This window comes from Dendropsophus ebraccatus, chromosome 12 (assembly GCF_027789765.1).
Source record: "Dendropsophus ebraccatus isolate aDenEbr1 chromosome 12, aDenEbr1.pat, whole genome shotgun sequence".
In the NCBI taxonomy this organism is placed as follows: domain Eukaryota; kingdom Metazoa; phylum Chordata; class Amphibia; order Anura; family Hylidae; genus Dendropsophus; species Dendropsophus ebraccatus.
Window position 1 is genome coordinate 13,858,120 of NC_091465.1, and position 19,542 is coordinate 13,877,661.

At 47.1% G+C, this 19,542-nt stretch overlaps 1 protein-coding gene and 1 long non-coding RNA gene across 8 annotated transcripts in view; one reads left to right on the forward strand and one right to left on the reverse strand.

Moving 5' to 3' along the window:
* The window catches only part of LOC138770040 (protein CEPU-1-like), a 515,073-nt gene that overhangs the window by 159,287 nt on the left and 336,244 nt on the right, over positions 1–19,542 (reverse strand). The window lies entirely within an intron of this gene.
* On the forward strand, positions 12,317–18,763 carry LOC138770042 (uncharacterized). The gene is made up of 3 exons (XR_011359379.1): positions 12,317–12,429; positions 15,408–15,481; positions 18,605–18,763. It is a non-coding gene; the product is annotated as an uncharacterized lncRNA (long non-coding RNA).

Sequence of the window (19,542 nt, forward strand, 5' to 3'; positions counted from 1 at the left end):
GAGCAGCTGCATGCAGGACATGAAGACCAATCTTGATGTTGTCTTCCATGGCCAGCACTTTTAAATGTGCAGGAAAGGCATCAAGAGGCCCATCACCTGCTGCCATCCCCGTTTTCCCCTACTACCAGATGTAAAAGCTGCACACAGTCTTCCGTTATCCCGTTACCTGCCTTCATACCACAAGCTGTCCGTGCTGTGCTGTACAAGTGTGCTGCGGTGAGCTCCCCCTGGTGAGCACAAGCCGCCATACCGTACGCTCTGTCCCTGCTGTGCTGTACCAGTGTGCTGTGGTGAGCTTCCCTCATGGCCGGAAGCAGTCATACTGTGCGCTCTGTCCCTGCTGAGCTGTACCAGTGTGCTGTGGTGAGCTCCCCTAATGGCCGGAAGCCGTCATACTGTGCGCTCTGTCCCTGCTGCGCTGTACCAATGTTCTGTGGTGAGCTCCCCTCATGGCCGGAAGCCGTCATACTGTACACTCTGTCCCTGCTGAGCTGTACCAGTGTGCTGTGGTAAGCTCCCCCTGGTGAGCACAAGCCGCCATGCCGTACACTCTGTCCCTGCTGTGCTGTACCAGTGTGCTGTGGTGAGCTCCCCTCATGGCCAGAAGCCGTCATACTGTACGCTCTGTCCCTGCTGAACTGTACCAGTGTGCTGTGGTGAGCTCCCCTCATGGCCAGAAGCCGTCATACTGTACGCTCTGTCCCTGCTGTGCTGTACCAGTGTGCTATAGTGTGCTCCCCCTGGTGGCCAAAAGCCACCATACCGTACCCTCCGTCCCTGCTGTGCATGTGACATGTGAATTCTTCTCCATGGAAAAATAAGACATCTCTTGAAAATAAGACCTAGGGCATCTCTGGGAGCAAAAATTAATATAAGACACTGTCTTATTCTCAGGGGTAACACGGTACGGTGTAAGGACTGTGTACGGATTATATCTTCAGTAATAGAAATAAGATAGGTTTTCATTTTAAATTGTTCTCCTTGGTTGATATTGATTTTTAATAATGAAAACATGGAGACAACAGATACTTAATTAAATTATTACATTTTTTTTCTTTATTTTCTTAAAGGCAAACTAACAGCAGGTTCATGCAAAGGACCGGCTGTTATGTACCTAAGTCCCCTCCTACTCATAGATACCTTAAAAGGGGACAACACAGAGGCTCTAACCCTACCGGTGCATAACAGCAGGTCTGTTACTTTCCCTTTAAATAGATATTATTTTCTTAAATGGCCACTGTCATTCAAACAACCATGTTATAGCCTGTGTTATTCCTAACATATTTATAAATCACTTTATTAACCAAAAATGATTCCTTACACCAGCAACAGCTCTAAAGTCTTCACCACTAGATGTCTCACTTCTCTGCAGTCCATTGCCTGCCCTCAGGGGAAAAACACCACCCAGGACAAAGTACAGGAAGTGGGAGTGGGACTTAGCATGTTCTATGTGCAGGAGAGAGTTTGAAAAAGCCTGGGCTGGAGGTCAGTCTGCAGGCTGAAGCTGATCCACAAAGGTAAATCAAGGCTTCGTTTTCATCTCTTGCCACCCATAAAGCTCTAGGCAGCTGTTCCTTGTGTAAGGGCCAGTTCACACTGGACGGCGTAATTGGCAGATTCTGCCATGCTCAGTGTGCTGCTGTAAGTGAATGGAGATGGCGCCCGCTCGTCTGCTCCCTCTCCTCTCCGCTCGAAGAACTAACATGTTAGTTCTTTGAGTGGAGGCAGTGGACGAGCGCACGCCCTCTCCATTCACTTACAGCAGCACACTGAGCACGGCGGGATTCCGACGATCTTGCTCAGAGAGAACTTGCCCTTAAAGTGTGTCTACTGCTCTGTGTCCGCAGTGCTCACAGCTACTCAGCAGCAGCAAAAAACAACAACACAATGCTTAGTGTAACCCTTTCCTTGTGCTGCTGTTCCTTTCCTTTCTGTTCACATAGTACCTTGCAAACCCAGTGTATTTGTAATTTACTTCTATTAAAATATCTCATACTTATTAGCTGCTGTATGTCCTGCAGGATATGTTGTTTTATTTTCAGTCTGACACCGTGCTCTCTGCTGACATCTCTGGCCAAGGCAGAAACTGTCCAGAGCAGGAGAGGTTTCCTATGGGAATTCATAAAAAACAGAGACAAAGTTCCTGTCTCGGCCAGAGATGTCAGCAGAGAGCACTGTGTCAGCAGAGAGCACTGCAGGACATACAGCAGCTAATAAGTATGGGAAGACTTTAGATTTTTTAATAGAAGTAACTTACAAATCTATAAAACTTTATGATACCAGTTGATTTGAAAGAAAAAGATTTTTGCTGGATAACCCCTTTAAGCACTCCATATTAGATTATTTTAGGTCCACGAGAAAAGGCAAAAACAGCTGAAAAAAATCAGCCCTTTTTTTATCGTTTTTGGGAAAAAAAAATCTAAATTTAATGGCTGGATAGATTGGGCACAAACTGATTTACAGACTGTTTTATATGGTTTAGACACTGTGTATAGTGCTGTCAGCTGAGCGTATGATTACCTGCGCAGTAGTGCGGGGGCAGGGGGGGTCACTGGCTCGTGGTTTTTACTGAGCCGCCATTATTGTTCTTCCCTTTTTATTAATTCTTCTTCATCCATGTGAATTTATTAGATGATTATGCGCCATTAATTGAGATTGATATATACGTATGCACCAGCGCTGATGACTCAATGACTGGAGGAAGACTTGAGCGAGATGTGGGAACCTTGTAGTATTCCTGCACGGTGGCTGAACAAACACATCAAGTAGTTTCCACTATAGTGGAGTGCTGCTCTTCCATGTCTTCCCCTTTGATGTGCAGCGCTCAGAGACTTAGGCTGGGTCTCTAGAAGCCTGCACCTGCACACACTGCTCCTAGGGTTATATATAGATGGTGATATATAGTGCCACTACACATAACAAGCACACTCCTCTCTGATATTACAAGGGATACAGCTTTATTCCATTTATTTTTAGCCAGATATATTACACCACGTGACTATATATGAGGGTCACATAGCGTATAGTATACAAGAGTCCGCTCACATAGCACAAAGTATTATAGGGTCCGGGCACATGGTGTACAGTATATGAGGGTAACGTAGTGTATAGTATACAAGAGTCTGCTGACACACTATATGGTTTATGAGGGTCCACTCACATAGCACAAAGTATTATATGGTTCGGGCACACGGTGTACAGTATATGAGGGTAACGTATGAAGGTCCGGTCACACAGTATACAGTATATGAGGGTCCAGTCTTACAGTATACAGTATATGAGGGTCCTGTTACACAGCATACAGTATATACACAGGTCACAGAGGATATCAGGATCTGGTCACACAGTATACAGTATATGAGGGTCCAGTCTCACAGTATACAGTATATGAAGGTTCGGTCACACAGTATACAGTATATAAGGGTCCAGTGTTAAAGTATACAGTATTTGAGGGTCCGGTCACATAGTATACAGTATATAAGGGTCCGGTCACACAGTATATGATGGTCCACTCTCACAGTATACAGTATATGATGGTCCACTCTCACAGTATACAGTATATGATGGTCCACTCTCACAGTATATGATAGTCCACTCTCACAGTATACAGTATATGAGGGTCCGGTCATACAGATACATAGACTTGTGCTTGCGGCGCTTACTGGCGAGGGACAGGTTTCGCTTGTGTCGCTCTCGGATTTATAGACTCTGCCCTGAATCCACAGAACTCATCATTTCCAGAAAAATGGCATTTTGTGCTGTATTCATTTTATGTGATGTATAGAGCAGCGACAGCAGCATCTCCGCTCCTCACCGGGGGGGAGGGAATCTGTCCTCACCTTAAAGGGGACAGTCACCTCTACTCCACGCCTGTATATATATGTGCGTATCAGTATACAGAGGGCAGCGGGCATGATGGGTGTTGTAGTCCTCCTTAGAGTGAATGCAGTGACGTTCTCCTGCAGGGTAATGATTATCCTGTTATATGGTTGGGGGCCGCATCTCCACAATTAGCAGCATCAGCCCCCAGACGATGCACAAATTGCGGGGTCAATATTAATTACCAGTGTGTGAAGAGTAATGAAGAAGATGGAGCCTCGTGGGGCCCCCGCCGCTGCCGGGGGTCAGCTCCCAGCACTCCCCGCTCCTCCTCCTATAATAATTACCGCAGAGTCACTTTAAGGCGATGAGACGCGTCCCTTTGCCAAGCTGACAGTCCGGGAGATAGATGAGAGGCGAGAGCAGCGCGGTTATTTATGGCACGTAAATAGCGGCGGATTATTGAAAGCTTATTAATGGGGGATAAACAGAGGAGCAGTTCACGGGTACACAGGCCTGCCGCGCTTATCCTGCCATTAATACTCCTTGTTAATGTTCTGTAATGTCTCCGCCATGCCATAACCGTCTTATTACAGCCTAATGAAATGGCGATTGTCTGCGTTAACCCTCGCCATCCCCGCGCATGGGAACATATGCTAGGAGGACAGCGGAAGAAGGGATAAAAAGATGCCGCTCCCAGGAGAAGACACATTGGAGGAAATATCAAGGGCTTTGCGCCTATTTTTAGGTGAATAATTGGATTTTTCGCCTATTTTTGGTCTAAGTTCTATTAATGAACCAGTATTTGACAGGCGAATATTTTTTAGATGCAACTTTTTTTTTTAAATCGGCCTATTTTGAGTATTGACCCCAAAAATTGCATGATCTGGTATTAGCGCCCAATTTATCATTTGCAACTTTTTAAAAAGTCGGAAAAACAGGTGCAGGCCTACGTCTGGTCACTATACAGTAGGTGCAGGCCTACGTCTGGTCACTATACAGTAGGTGCAGGCCTACGTCTGGTCACTATACAGTAGGTGCAGGCCTACGTCTGGTCACTATACAGTAGGTGCAGGCCTACGTCTGGTCACTATACAGTAGGTGCAGGCCTACGTCTGGTCACTATACAGTAGGTGCAGGCCTACGTCTGGTCACTATACAGTAGGTGCAGGCCTACGTCTGGTCACTATACAGTAGGTGCAGGCCTACGTCTGGTCACTATACAGTAGGTGCAGGCCTACGTCTGGTCACTATACAGTAGGTGCAGGCCTACGTCTGGTCACTATACAGTAGGTGCAGGCCTACGTCTGGTCACTATACAGTAGGTGCAGGCCTACGTCTGGTCACTATACAGTAGGTGCAGGCCTACGTCTGGTCACTATACAGTAGGTGCAGGCCTACGTCTGGTCACTATACAGTAGGTGCAGGCCTACGTCTGGTCACTATACAGTAGGTGCAGGCCTACGTCTGGTCACTATACAGTAGGTGCAGGCCTACGTCTGGTCACTATACAGTAGGTGCAGGCCTACGTCTGGTCACTATACAGTAGGTCCAGGCCTACGTCTGGTCACTATACAGTAGGTGCAGGCCTACGTCTGGTCACTATACAGTAGGTGCAGGCCTACGTCTGGTCACTATACAGTAGGTGCAGGCCTACGTCTGGTCACTATACAGTAGGTGCAGGCCTACGTCTGGTCACTATACAGTAGGTGCAGGCCTACGTCTGGTCACTATACAGTAGGTGCAGGCCTATGTCTGGTCAGTACCAGGTGAATAGGTTTGTGACTTTTTTTACTTAAACGTATTTACTATGACTGTGCGACTTTTCTGGAAATCACACACAAGACATTGGAACAATATAAACACCGACCCACATTAGAACAGTCGCACATTAGAATAGTCCCCCCCCCCATTGTACAGTAACCTGAAGGCTAAGCCTAGGGGATTTGGAGGTGAAGGAGACAACTAAGAGGCCACCATGGCCTGCCATGTCTGTGCCATGTAGATACCAGATAACATCAAGGGAGATGCAGAGAGGAGTCCGGAGCGTCCCTGATGACAGATACTACAGGGCATTAGTAATATAATATATAAGAGTCCAATGACCAGAGGCGCTTCGCCCCATCACACGGCATCCTCCTGAGTCTGTTCTGAACACACAAGTCTGGCAGCTTATTCTGAACAAAGAGCGGGGGTAATGTATGGTGTCTGGGGCATTGGTCATAGGGTGGAGCCCAGTTGTGCGGTGTCCTTCCTTGAACATGATTGTTTTAAGAAAACCCTGACTGGACACACAGTATCCCATCACAGTCCTTCTACCACCTGGCAGTCCGTCCCACTCTAGACTTCTCTCGTCTCACTCTAGTCCTGCCTCCAGGCCGTTGATCAGACGCCATCTTTTTTCCCCTTAAATTTCATTTTCATTAAGAATTTTTTCAGAACACAACAGAAACATCAATAGACATTGCAGAAAGCCCATGATGTCTCAGGGTGTAGGTGGAGTACCATCTCAGCCTACAGGGGAGGACAGTGGGATTTTTCTGGATGTGTGGTAAAATCCATGTAATAGAAGTTTGCTACAGTCCATGTAATAAGAGGTAGTCTCCCCCTCTATACAGTCCATGTAATAAGAGGTAGTCTCCCCCTCTATACAGTCCATGTAATAAGAGGTAGTCTCCCCCTCTATACAGTCCATATAATAAGAGGTAGTCTCCCCCTCTATACAGTCCATATAATAAGAGGTAGTCTCCCCCTCTATACAGTCCATATAATGAGAGGTAGTCTCCCCCTCTATACAGTCCATATAATAAGAGGTAGTCTCCCCCTCTATACAGTCCATATAATGAGAGGTAGTCTCCCCCTCTATACAGTCCATATAATAAGAGGTAGTCTCCCCCTCTATACAGTCCATATAATTAGAGGTAGTCTCCCCCTCTATACAGTCCATATAATAAGAGGTAGTCTCCCCCTCTATACAGTCCATATAATGAGAGGTAGTCTCCCCCTCTATACAGTCCATATAATAAGAGGTAGTCTCCCCCTCTATACAGTCCATATAATAAGAGGTAGTCTCCCCCTCTATACAGTCCATATAATGAGAGGTAGTCTCCCCCTCTATACAGTCCATATAATGAGAGGTAGTCTCCCCCTCTATACAGTCCATATAATGAGAGGTAGTCTCCCTCTCTATACAGTCCATGTAATAAGAGGTATTCTCCCCCTCTATACAGCCAATTATCGCTCCGTGGAATAGAAGCAACGATCAGCCAATCGTCATCGGCTGATCGTTTATTTAGGTTCAAACCTAAAATCATCGGCACCAACTGCGCATCGCTGGGTGGAATAGCGATGCGCGGCGGGCGACCGACAACTTCATAAGCACCATGCTTTACCTAAACATGTTGCAGGTCTTCTCCTGCGCTTCTTCTTCCTCCCGATCCCGAGCGCAGCAGCAGCTTCGGTGCGGCCTGTCCTAGCTGACAGACTGCTCAGCCAATCACTAGCCAGGACCGCTGCGGCCAGTGATTGGCTGAGCGGTGTGTCAGCTCAGACAGGCCGTAGCGAAGCTGCTGCTGCGCGCGGGACCGAGAGGAAGTAGGAGCGCAGGAGAAGACCTGCAACATGTTTAGGTAATGTATGGTGTTTAAACCAGGGCTGCAAGGACATTGATAACAATCGCTAAACGATTATTGGGCCGTGCCAATCCAGCAGAATGGCGCTCGTTTACATTATTGATTGGGCCCCCATCGGCCAGTGGAATAGGACCCTAAGAGGAACAGGTGATTGGTGGCAGGTATAGATCACCAGTATTGGGTGGGGGTCTTCTTTAGTACAGGCATCGTGCCTCGGAGGGGTGAAATTGACAGCGCAGAGTTTTGCTGTGTCTTTTATAATGGTGTCACACAATGACTGAGGGCCATGGTGTCCTCTCCTGTATCGGCTGTGAATGACCATGTCATGGGAGCCAAGGCACAAGGGTTAATGAACGACTTGCTTCCCCTGTATGGACGGAGTCCTCAGGACTGACACGGAGCAACGGCTGACGAAGAGTCTAATTCACTTTATTACGCTTCCTCTTGTCGTCACAATTAATAGATAATCACTTGGCAGACGGAGTAGAGCAGATCCGGAGCCGCTCATCTCCAGTAAACACCGCAGACGCATGGCCGACGTATACTCTGGTGTCACATCTCACACGCTGCAAGACGTACGGCCACTGTATACTCTGCTGCAAGGTGTGTGGCTGCCATATACTCTGCTATCACATGCCGCAGGACTCATGGCCGTCATCAGGGACGTAGCTAGGATTCATAGGGCCCCATAGCAAAAAAAAAAACACCCAAAATAGTACTACAGATATATACAGGCTCGGTAATGTGGCCAAAAACTAAAATCTCTTGTGGCCAGAGGCAGAATCCTGCCTGCAGCTACAAAAGTGACTGGCAGAGCTGAGAGCCAATGGCTGCTTGCTCTGTCAGTCCACTGTATTTAACTATAAGGGCCCATTAGGAGCCCTTATGGATAAATACATAGATGCGGGAGCAGACTACCCTTTGCTTAACCCCTTATGTACTGCAGTGTGTAAGTGACCCAAAGTTCAGAAGGACTTACTACTTGTAGGAATTGTTATATGCCATTCACAAAACAATTAAAAGGGGTTATCCAGCATAAGAAAAAGATGGCCACTTTCAGCACCAATCTTGTCTCCAGTTTGGGTGCAGGTTTTGCAACTTAGTTCCATTGAAGTGAATGGAGCTGAATTGCAAACCACACCCGAACTGGAGACGGTGCTGTCTCTGGAAGAACGTGGCCATATTTTCTTATGCTGGATAACCCCATTAACATTAGCGGAAAAAGCTGAGAATTATAATTTAAAAAAAAGAAGAGGGAGAAGTCACTGATTATATTAAGAGGGAGAAGGGGTCATTGGTTATGTTGAGAGGGAGGAGTCACTGATTACATTGAGAGGGAGGAGCTACTGATTATATAGAGAGGAAGAAGTCACTGACTATATTGAGAGGGTGGAGCCACTCAATATATTAATAGAGGGGGAGGAGTCACTGACTATATTGACAGGGAGGAGTCACTGACTATAAAGAGAGGGAGGAGTCAATGATTATAATAACATAATCGTGATTATAGAAGGATAATAGGAGGAGGCTTATAATACAAAAGTGAGAAGCCACAGATTATAACAACAGTAAAGGAAGCAGTACTTATAGGAGGAGCCTCTAAAAAAAAGTATATATCTATATATATATCTATATATATATATATATGCAAATATACAAAAAAGGGGTCCGTGGAGCCCGAGTCTCAAAACACGGGGAGTACTCCATTGGAATTTTTCACTGTTCTCCCTGAGTTCAGTGATTGTTGTGTTTTGTTGGTATATATATATATATATATATATATATATATATATATATTAGCAAGAGCAAAGAATTGCCACTAGGCAGGAATATAGGTGACCTGGATATCGGGGCCACAATGACAGTAGGAGAATGTAAAATATAAAATTCAGCAGATTGTGGGTGTTCCAGTTGCGGGGCCCCCAGTATCCTCGGTGTACGGACAGAGCAGCAGCCGTCACACTGGTCAGCAGTACAGGGCAATGTGCCAGAACGCAGAAAATAAAATACAATTTCAGCATTTTTATTGCCACTGATCTAATGGAAGCCCAACCTCTGAAATGTCTCGTCCTCCCTGATATCTCCTAATGGTCCTGGATGGGCTCCAGAACGCTCCCAGGAGTGCCGCGTCTACACCAAATTAACATGTATTAGGGCTAATTTATGTTGCTTTTTGTGGAATATCCAAGACTGTAAGTGTATAGAGCCGTTCAGGGTTATCATATCGTTACAGTAATCTCTGCGCATTCACTCACCCATCATCCTCTCAGATCCTTCGCCATCCCCTTCCTCTCATCAGCATCGCAGTTCCCAAAGACTCAGAGCGGCTGTAAAGCTTCACCCTGAAGACCCCACTCCGCCACCCCCCACATCTGATCAATACGTGTTGTCTAGTGTAGATCCATGTATAACATATGTCGGTCAGCTCATCGCCCTGGTCACCCATAACTATTATCATGAGGGAGGGGGAAGGGTGTCCTCTGACTCCGAGCACCCTACATCCATGCAGCCGCAGACTATGGGGGGGGGGGGGGGGGGGGGGAGGGCTCTTAGCTTATGGCGGAGCAGAAGCTCCTCACTTCACACTTAGCTAATGAACAAGTATAAAAAATACATATTTTATCATATTTAGGTTTTTCATCTGACAGTCTGAGGCGTAAATGAGGGGAGGGTTGGGTTGGGGAGACGAGGCAGGTATGCATAATACTTCATTGTGCCAATGCATCTGAACTATCCCCTAGGAGTCTGGCCAGTGGACGGAGGGCGACGAGTTATGTCATAGCAGGGAGTATACAGCACTAAAAACATCTCCTTCAGACTGCTGGATATGATGAAAGAAAAGCCTTCTAATCCAGGGCGTGGGTCACTATATCCATAAAGTGGGGTAAGCATTCAGTCGGAGGACCAGAGATCTCCTCCTCCATATTCCTCCTTCGGGGACTATTTATTCATTGATTCGGACCTTTAACTGTACGATTTCCTGAATCTAAAACCATTAATAATGTAAGTAATTACAGAGACGGAAAGAAAGGCCAATGGCAAAACCCCCAAGGGACGTTCATGTAGAAGAGGAGCCGATGTATAACCACAGCTTATCAGATGACTACTGTGTTTCCCCAAAAATAAGACATCGTCTTAAAATGAGACACCCCAACTAGCCTACCAACTAGCCTAAAGCAAGGCTTCCCCCAAAAAATAAGGCACTCCTGGAAAGTAGGGCCACCACGTTCGCGACTCACCTAATCTCCTCGAGTACCTTCACAGCCGCCACTGCAGGCATACTGGCCCATGGCCCCCACGTCCTGCCGCACGTCCAGATACACGCTGGAAGTCACCTGCCGCACATCCTGCTGCTTCTGCGCTCCTGCTTCACTCCTACACCGAGGGTGTTGGTGAGCATCCGTGCGCGCCCACATCCAAATTCCCCGCTGCACATAATGGAGTGTGTGGCCGGAGCTGCACGCTCCTTTGTGTGAACTGACATGTCTGTTTCTTGCGGTGCCGCTAGAGCTCCCGGCCGGAGCGTATACTATGTGTATACACTCCGGTTGGGATTCCCTCAGCAGCAGTACAATATACCGTACCGTACCGTACCGTAGTAAATAACAGCCGTGATCACTAACATAGTGTGAACATGGCCATGGGCTGATTTTGACAGATTCGCTCAGCACTGCCCAATAGTCCAGCATTTATCTAACCAGAGGTCGACATGACTGAACTATAATGTCAAGCAAGACCTGGAGACCGATGATGCCCTAGACAAGTATCCCCGATATCAAGCTAATAACAAGGAGTCCTGGTTCTAAAATCACTCCCAAACAACGTCCACCTACTAATCCAGAATGTGTGATAATCCAGCACCAGTCCCATCAATGTCGGATTACATGGATTAATCTACGTAAAGGAACTAGCAGAATCTCTCCAGATGGACGTGACCAGGGTTCATCCATCCTCCCTGCGAAGACATCAGAAATGGATCAGAGTCACAATGAAAATATTTGTTGTTTTTCCGCTGTTCGAATGATGAATATAATTGTTTTTGATATGTCGCACAGAACGTATGAGCTGCACGAAGGCGCCATCAGTAATGTGAGTGCTGAGCCTTGTCAGCAAAGAAAGAGAGTAACCCTATAATAATGCCCCATAAGACAAATGATCACAACCCGATGACCGATCAGGTTTCCAGGCACATAAACCTGTACTGATGGGGAAAGCTTCATATCAAGATGTATGAAGGGATCTGGGGGGGAAAGAGCATTAGCAGCTGAGCACTGCAGCAATGGGGGGGGTAGGACTGGCCGCCTTACCCACATCCTGTCTCCATCATTCCATTACATAGTGCGTCATTGTGGAAAAATTTTGGGTCCGGAGGTCGCTTGAGCCCACACAGAGAGATATGGCGGAATAGCCAGATATAGATATTTCAAGAATGTAGATCTGCAGCAAGCAACATCTATGGCGGATCCTCAACTTATAAAGACACTGATGTAAAGGTGGTGTGAAGTGATGTTCATAGGAGTATAGTACTGATCACAATATAAGGGGGCTCAGGGTCTGGCACTGACTTCCCTTTAAAAAAAACCACCCTAAAAGTAATATTTCCATTTTTAACCATACAGACCCCAGTGACCTTAAAGGGAATCTGTCAATAAGTTTATGCCGTTTATGAGGGCAGCATAAACTAGAGAAAGAAATGCTGAACAGATCAGTGTATTACTGACATCATTCTGTTCAGCCGTTCTAATATGCAGGAGAATAGGATTCTTGCCACACCCCTTCCCCCACCTTCCAGCTGCTGATTGACAGTTAACTGCCTGTATAGAGCATGGATAGATAACTGCCAATCAGCAGCTGGTAGGCGAAGTTTGCTGTTTCTCATAAATATCCAGGACTACTGGGCTCATGCACACAATGGAGAGGACTACTTATTGTCCATGTTATTCAGGAGGAGATCTCCGCATTAGCTTCACAGAACAATGTAAGTGATAGGAAGGACATTATAAACTGAAATAGTCTCTTTAAAGGGGTTATCCTGGATTACAAAAAGCACAGCTAATTTTCTGCATTTAAGATAACAGTGTCCTGAAGGTTCTGTAACTGGCAGTGAACGTGGGGGAAGAAATTCCACTGCACACAGCCCGACCAAAAAACAGGCATTCTTTCAGAAATAGCACCACCCGTCCTCAGGTTGTGTGTGGTATTACAATTCAACTCCATTCACTTCAATGGAACTAAGCTGCTATACCACACCCAAACTGAGGATAGGGGTGGTGCTGTTTATTTATTTTTTGGCTGTGTGCAGCAGAATATCTTCCCCTACGTTCACTGCCAGCTACAGTATCTTAAAGACGCTCTATCCCCAATCACCCTTATTTATAGTCTCACATACGGTATTTGATACAAAAGTCTGGACAGTCAGAGACGGAATCAGTGTAGCACTAATCACTTGTGGATATGGTTCCTATGGCACAATGAGAAGCATGTATCGATATAGTCGTGCAGCTTCTCGGCAGACATCTTATACGGAGCCTTGGCCAGTTTTGTGTAGAGCAGGCATAGCCTCCAGTCTAAATGAGGCAGCAGATTTATCCCGGTGTTCCTGGAGTTGGTGATGTTCCCAGCGGACGTGCATCGTATTGGAGAGTAGAGCGCAGGCGGCTGCACTAGTCCTTCAGATGGTCCTCATAAATCTCCGCCATGGGCTTCTCTGTGATAGTAGTAGGAGCGTCGGATCCTCACATCTCATCCATGTGTTCAGTGCGGCTCATACAGACACTCCAGGGATGGGGAGATTCTGCAGACCAAACACTCCATGATACAAGGCCCCAAACGCATGCGGCTTATATCCTGTCCTGACTGCCCCCTACAGCCCTGCACTGGAATGAATAATCTGTCCGGTCTGATCCCAAAAGGCTTTGATACTGGAAAGTGCAATAAACTATAAGCGAGTTATTAAATATCTCCAGGAGTGACTTATAAATCACAACTTTACAGTCTCTGATTACACATTCCATTTATTCTGTAAGCGCTAAAAGAAAGAAAAATGGAGCTTGGGGAAGATTTAAAAGGAGCCGCAGATTCTATATTTCATGGCGACTTCCCATGGATGAGGCTCAGCCAGGCCCCGCACTGACCGGAAAAATAATTGTACATGTATGATGAGGAGACCGCACTGACCACCACATGTGTACATGTATAATGAGACCGTACTGACCACCACATGTGTACATGTATGATGAGGAGACCGCACTGACCACCACATGTGTACATGTATGATGAGGAGACCGCACTGACCACATGTATGATGAGGAGACCACACTGACCACCACATGTGTACATGTATGATGAGGAGACCGCGCGGAACTGAAAAACAACTGTACATGTATGATGAGGAGACTGCACTGACCACCACATGTGTACATGTATGATGAGGAGACTGCACTGACCACCACATGTGTACATGTATGATGAGAAGACCGCACTGACCACATGTATGATGAGGAGACCACACTGACCACCACATGTGTACATGTATGATGAGAAGACCGCACTGACCGGAAAAACAACTGTACATGTATGATCAGGAGACTGCACTGACCTGCACCCCATGTGTACATGTATGATGAGGAGACCGCACTGACCACCACATGTGTAGATGTATGATGAGGAGACCGTACTGACCACCACATGTGTACATGTATAATGAGAACGTACTGACCACCACATGTGTACATGTATGATGAGGAGACCGCACTGACCACCACATGTGTACATGTATAATGAGAACGTACTGACCACCACATCTGTACATGTATGATGAGGAGACCGCACTGACCACCACATGTGTAGATGTATGATGAGGAGACCGCACTGACCACCACATGTGTACATGTATAATGAGACCATACTGACCACCACATCTGTAAATGTATGATGAGGAGACCGCACTGACCACCACATGTGTAGATGTATGATGAGGAGACCGCACTGACCACCACATGTGTACATGTATAATGAGACCATACTGACCACCACATCTGTAAATGTATGATGAGGAGACCGCACTGACAACCACATGTGTACATGTATAATGAGACCGTACTGACCAGCACCACATCTGTACATGTATGATAAGGAGACCGAACTGACCACCACATGTGTACATGTAAGATGAGGAGACCGCGCGGAACTGAAAAACAACTGTACATGTATGATGAGGAGACTGCACTGACCACCACATGTGTACATGTATGATGAGAAGACCGCACTGACCGGAAAAACAACTGTACATGTATGATGAGGAGACTGCACTGACCTGCACCCCATGTGTACATGTATGATGAGGAGACTGCACTGACCACCACCCCATGTGTACATGTATGATGAGGAGACCGCACTGACCACCACATGTGTACATGTATGATGAGGAGACCGCGCGGAACTGAAAAACAACTGTACATGTATGATGAGGAGACTGCACTGACCACCACATGTGTACATGTATGATGAGGAGACTGCACTGACCACCACATGTGTACATGTATGATGAGGAGACCGCACTGACCACATGTATGATGAGGAGACCACACTGACCACCACATGTGTACATGTATGATGAGGAAACTGCACTGACCACCACATGTGTACATGTATGATAAGGAGACCGCGCCTACCACCACATATGTATGTATGATCAGGAGACTGAATAGATACATGTATGATGAGGATACTGCGCTGACCTGCACCACATGTATATGAATAATGAGGAGACCGCACTGACCACCACAGGTGTACGTGTATTATGGGGAGGCCACACTGACCACCACTTATGTGCATGTATGATCAGGAGACAAAACCGACTACTACATGTGTACATGTATGATCAGGGGACTGCACAGACCACCACATGTGTACATGTATGACCATCTTCGATGACTTTAGGATGAATTATTGCAGGTACTGGGGAGGAGGTGATACGAGGCGAAGTGATGTGATGGGGAAGTCTCCACGAAGCCCTTGAAGAAGCAGAGGTAACGGGGGAGGATCTGCACTCTGTATAGTGCAGGCGCTGTGTATGCTCCCTTGTATAAACAGCGCAGCGCTCCCTGCACACATGAGCAGCTAAAAGCAATTACATTCACTGGGAAATACCAGGAAAAATGTAATTTCCGAGCATAGAGACAGCGCATTGTTGTTACTCACACACATCTCCCTCCAACCCGGGCAGCGGCCATATCTGCGGACAGCATCTCACTCCTGATCACCAACCTGCAATGTTATTAAAACCTCCAGACAGAGATCAGCAAGAGGTACAAGCCCAGAGGAGACACCCTGTACATATACATCCACAAATCCTACACTGATCCCTACCATCCATCAGCACGGAACATTCTCTACTGATCCCTACATTCTGCTCATCTATACTATTCATGATCATCTTTACCAATTATAACTACTGATCCCTACACATTCTGTACATCCTTACCATCCATCACCACTGATAATTGTCTACTAGTCCCTATGTTCTGCTCACCCCTACCATCCACCATTACTAATAATTCTCTGCTGATCCCTATGTTCTGTTCATCCCTACCATCCATCATGATTAATAATTCTCTGCTGATCCCTATGTTCTGTTCATCCCTACCATTCATTATTACTAATAATTCTCTGCTGATCCCTATGGTCTGCTCACCCCTACCATCCATCATTACTAATAATTCTCTGCTGATCCCTATGTTCCTCCTTTTTCTATCAACCATCATCACTGATCCCTACATTCTGCTCATCTCTACCATCTATCACCACTGAAAATTTCTACTGATCCCTACATGCTGTTCATCTTAACCCTCCATCATAACTGAGAATTCTCTACTGGTCCCTACCATACATCACCACTGATAATTCTCTACTGATCCCCACTACTCATGATCATCTTTACCAATGATAACCACTGATCCCAACATTATGTCCATCTCTACTATCCATCACCACCGGCAATATCTACTGATCCCTACATGCCCTTCATCTTTACCCTCCACCATAACTCATAATTCTCTACCAATTCCTATATTCTACTCTCTTCTACATTCCATTGTCGCTGATCCCTACATGTTGCTCACCTCCGCCGTCCCTCACCTCTGATAGTTGATCCCTACATTATACAAATCTCTCTCATCCCTTACCTATGATAATTCTCCACTAATCCCTAAATCCTATTCTTATCTCTCATCCATCCTGATACCTATATTATCCTCATCCCTACCATCCCTCTATTGATCCCTACATTATATAAATCTCTATCAACTCTTTCCATTGATTCTAATCCCTAAATCCTATTCTTCTCTCTCATCCATCACCGATGCCTATATTATCCTCATCCCTACCATCCCTCACCTCGGATAGTCAGCAATTGATCCCTACATTATATACGTCTCTATCAACCCTTACCATTGATACTAATCCCTAAATCCCATTCTTCCCTCCGATCCATCCTCACTGATACCTATGTCATCTCTACCATCCCTGCTGATCCCTACATCCTGATTATCAGCACCATCTCTGCTTCCGATCCCTACATTCCGCTCATCCCTATTCATCCCTCGCCTCCACGTAGCCATGCATAGAACAAGGGTTGTGCCTCATTTAATCATCCAGGGGCGGAACTACCGCAGTAGCAGCCCTAGCCGCTGCTACGGGGCCCGGCACATCAGGGGGCCCGGCCAGGCTGTCATGTTCCCAGTTAGCTGTTCAGGACCTTTGTCCTGACATCAGCTAACCCGGCAGAATAGTGTGTTCTGAAGCCGGGCCGACCTGTTCCGAACTTCCTGTCTCCTGGCTCCTATGATACCGCTGGGTGAGCAGAGCGGGGACTTCCTTCGGCGCTGGTGCTGTCTCTTCACTCACCCCCACAGCAGGTGTACGTAGGTAGGTGCCCCCCTGCAGTGCAACTACATCCCCTCCCTGGGCCCTAGTGCTGGGCTATGCCCCCTGCCCCGAATCCCTGCTGCTACCATTTGCAGGTAATAGCTGACACACACTGATCCCCACTTACAGTGTGTGTCAGTAGCCGGCAGCAGTGAGGAATCTCCTTCTCCGGACCCGGCCTCCTCAGAGGCATCGGACAGCTCGGGGGATGGAAGACCAGCAGGGACGTGAGTATCCCGGCTACGGAGCTCTGTGCAGCCTCATTAGCATAATCTCCTGCCTGAGATCTGTGGCTACAGCTGCAGTGTTGTGTCGGGACAGACAGGAGGGGAAGGAAACACACACAGGTCCTGGCTGTATATGTCATCCCCTTGTCCTGGCTGTATATACCCCCCCCTGTCCTGGCTGTATATACCCCCCCCCCCCCTGTCCTGGCTGTATATACCCCCCCCCCTCTGTCCTGGCTGTATATACCCCCCCCCCTGTCCTGGCTGTATATCCACCCCCCCCCCCCCCTGTCCTGGCTGTATATATCATCCCCCTGTCCTGGCTGTATATCCCCCCCCCCCCTGTCCTGGCTGTATATATCATCCCCCTGTCCTGGCTGTATATACCCCCCCCCCCCCTGTCCTGGCTGTATATATCATCCCCCTGTCCTGGCTGTATATACCCCCCCCTGTCCTGGCTGTATATATCATCCCCCTGTCCTGGCTGTATATACCCCCCCCCCCTGTCCTGGCTGTATATATCATCCCCCTGTCCTGGCTGTATATACCCCCCCCCTGTCCTGGCTGTATATGTCATCCCCCTGTCCTGGCTGTATATATCATCCCCCCTGTCCTGGCTGTATATATCATCCCCCCTGTTCTGGCTGTATATACCACCTCCTGTTCTGGCTGTATATACCACCCCCTGTCCTGGCTGCATATAACCCCCCCTGTCCTGGCTGTATATACCCCCCCCCCCCCTGTCCAGGCTGTATATATCATCCCCCCCCCCTGTTCTGGCTGTATATATCATCCCCCTGTCCTGGCTGCATATATCACCCCCCCTGTCCTGGCTGTATATAACACACACACACTGTTGTCCTGGCTGGATGTAAGTATATAAGTAGTACTATTAATATTATTGGCGTGACTGGAGGGGGGGCCCATTCAAAAGTTCGCTATGGGGCCCAGCAATTTCTAGTTACGCCACTGTAATCATCCTATTCTCATTTCTCACAGCGGAGGCAAAACGCAGAAGAATGACTCCCCGAGAAACCCGTAAAATCTGCTGTTGGTGCAGAGTCCTCTTCCCGGCAGATGAGACCACTGGAAACCATCAGAGGGGGCCGAAAATATAGAGAAAACACTCAGATACTTTAAATGCCAAAAGGAAATGTCAGAATAAATTGAAGCAGCGGTGGGAGCGGCGAGGCCCATAAAACCTGTCAGAATTGTCTTTCTTCCTCTTATCTAGTCTTCTGCTTGCCGCCTCGTATCGGCCTGTTTATTGCGCTTGTGTTTGTGTTTTTAGAATAATTTGCTCATGTAAAGTAGATATAAACCATGGAATAGGCAGCGGAGCTGGGAGGAGCGGTGACTAATGAAAGGCAGGAGATACAAGGGGGCACCGGGAGGTTTATCTCTGCCAGCTCGCTCTCCTCCGTCCCCTCCAAATGATATTTAAGGATAAACATCTCAATTTGAGCAGCAGAAGCTGAGAAAACATAAAGGCGAGGACATGAAGGAAACATGTGTCTCTGTCAGGTGACAGCTCTATCACATGCAGATTTATGGAGCGCTTTCTATGGAGCTTTCTAAAGCTTCTCGAGAACTTATCCTGTAATGAGGCTCCACAGTCCCCAGCCAGGCGGCCTAATAAAGCATCTCCCCGAGCACCGAGGAACCTGGATCCTACTGGGACTTACAGGAAATGTTCCTGTTTGCTTCCAGGTATCTAACAATAGACGCGCTCTAGATTTGCGCCCAATCTCTGAAGGGTTGAAGTGTCTGACGCTCAAAGCAATTTACAGATGATGTGTGGGACCTTGGGACCCCGGGTTTAGCTCATCGCGAGACAGGTAGGAATTCTAACTCATCTCTATAAAAGGCCAGAGTCCCATTGGGATTCACACAAAGCCCTCCTGTATACGGCCGTTGTGTGGAAGGGAGCGCGTAAC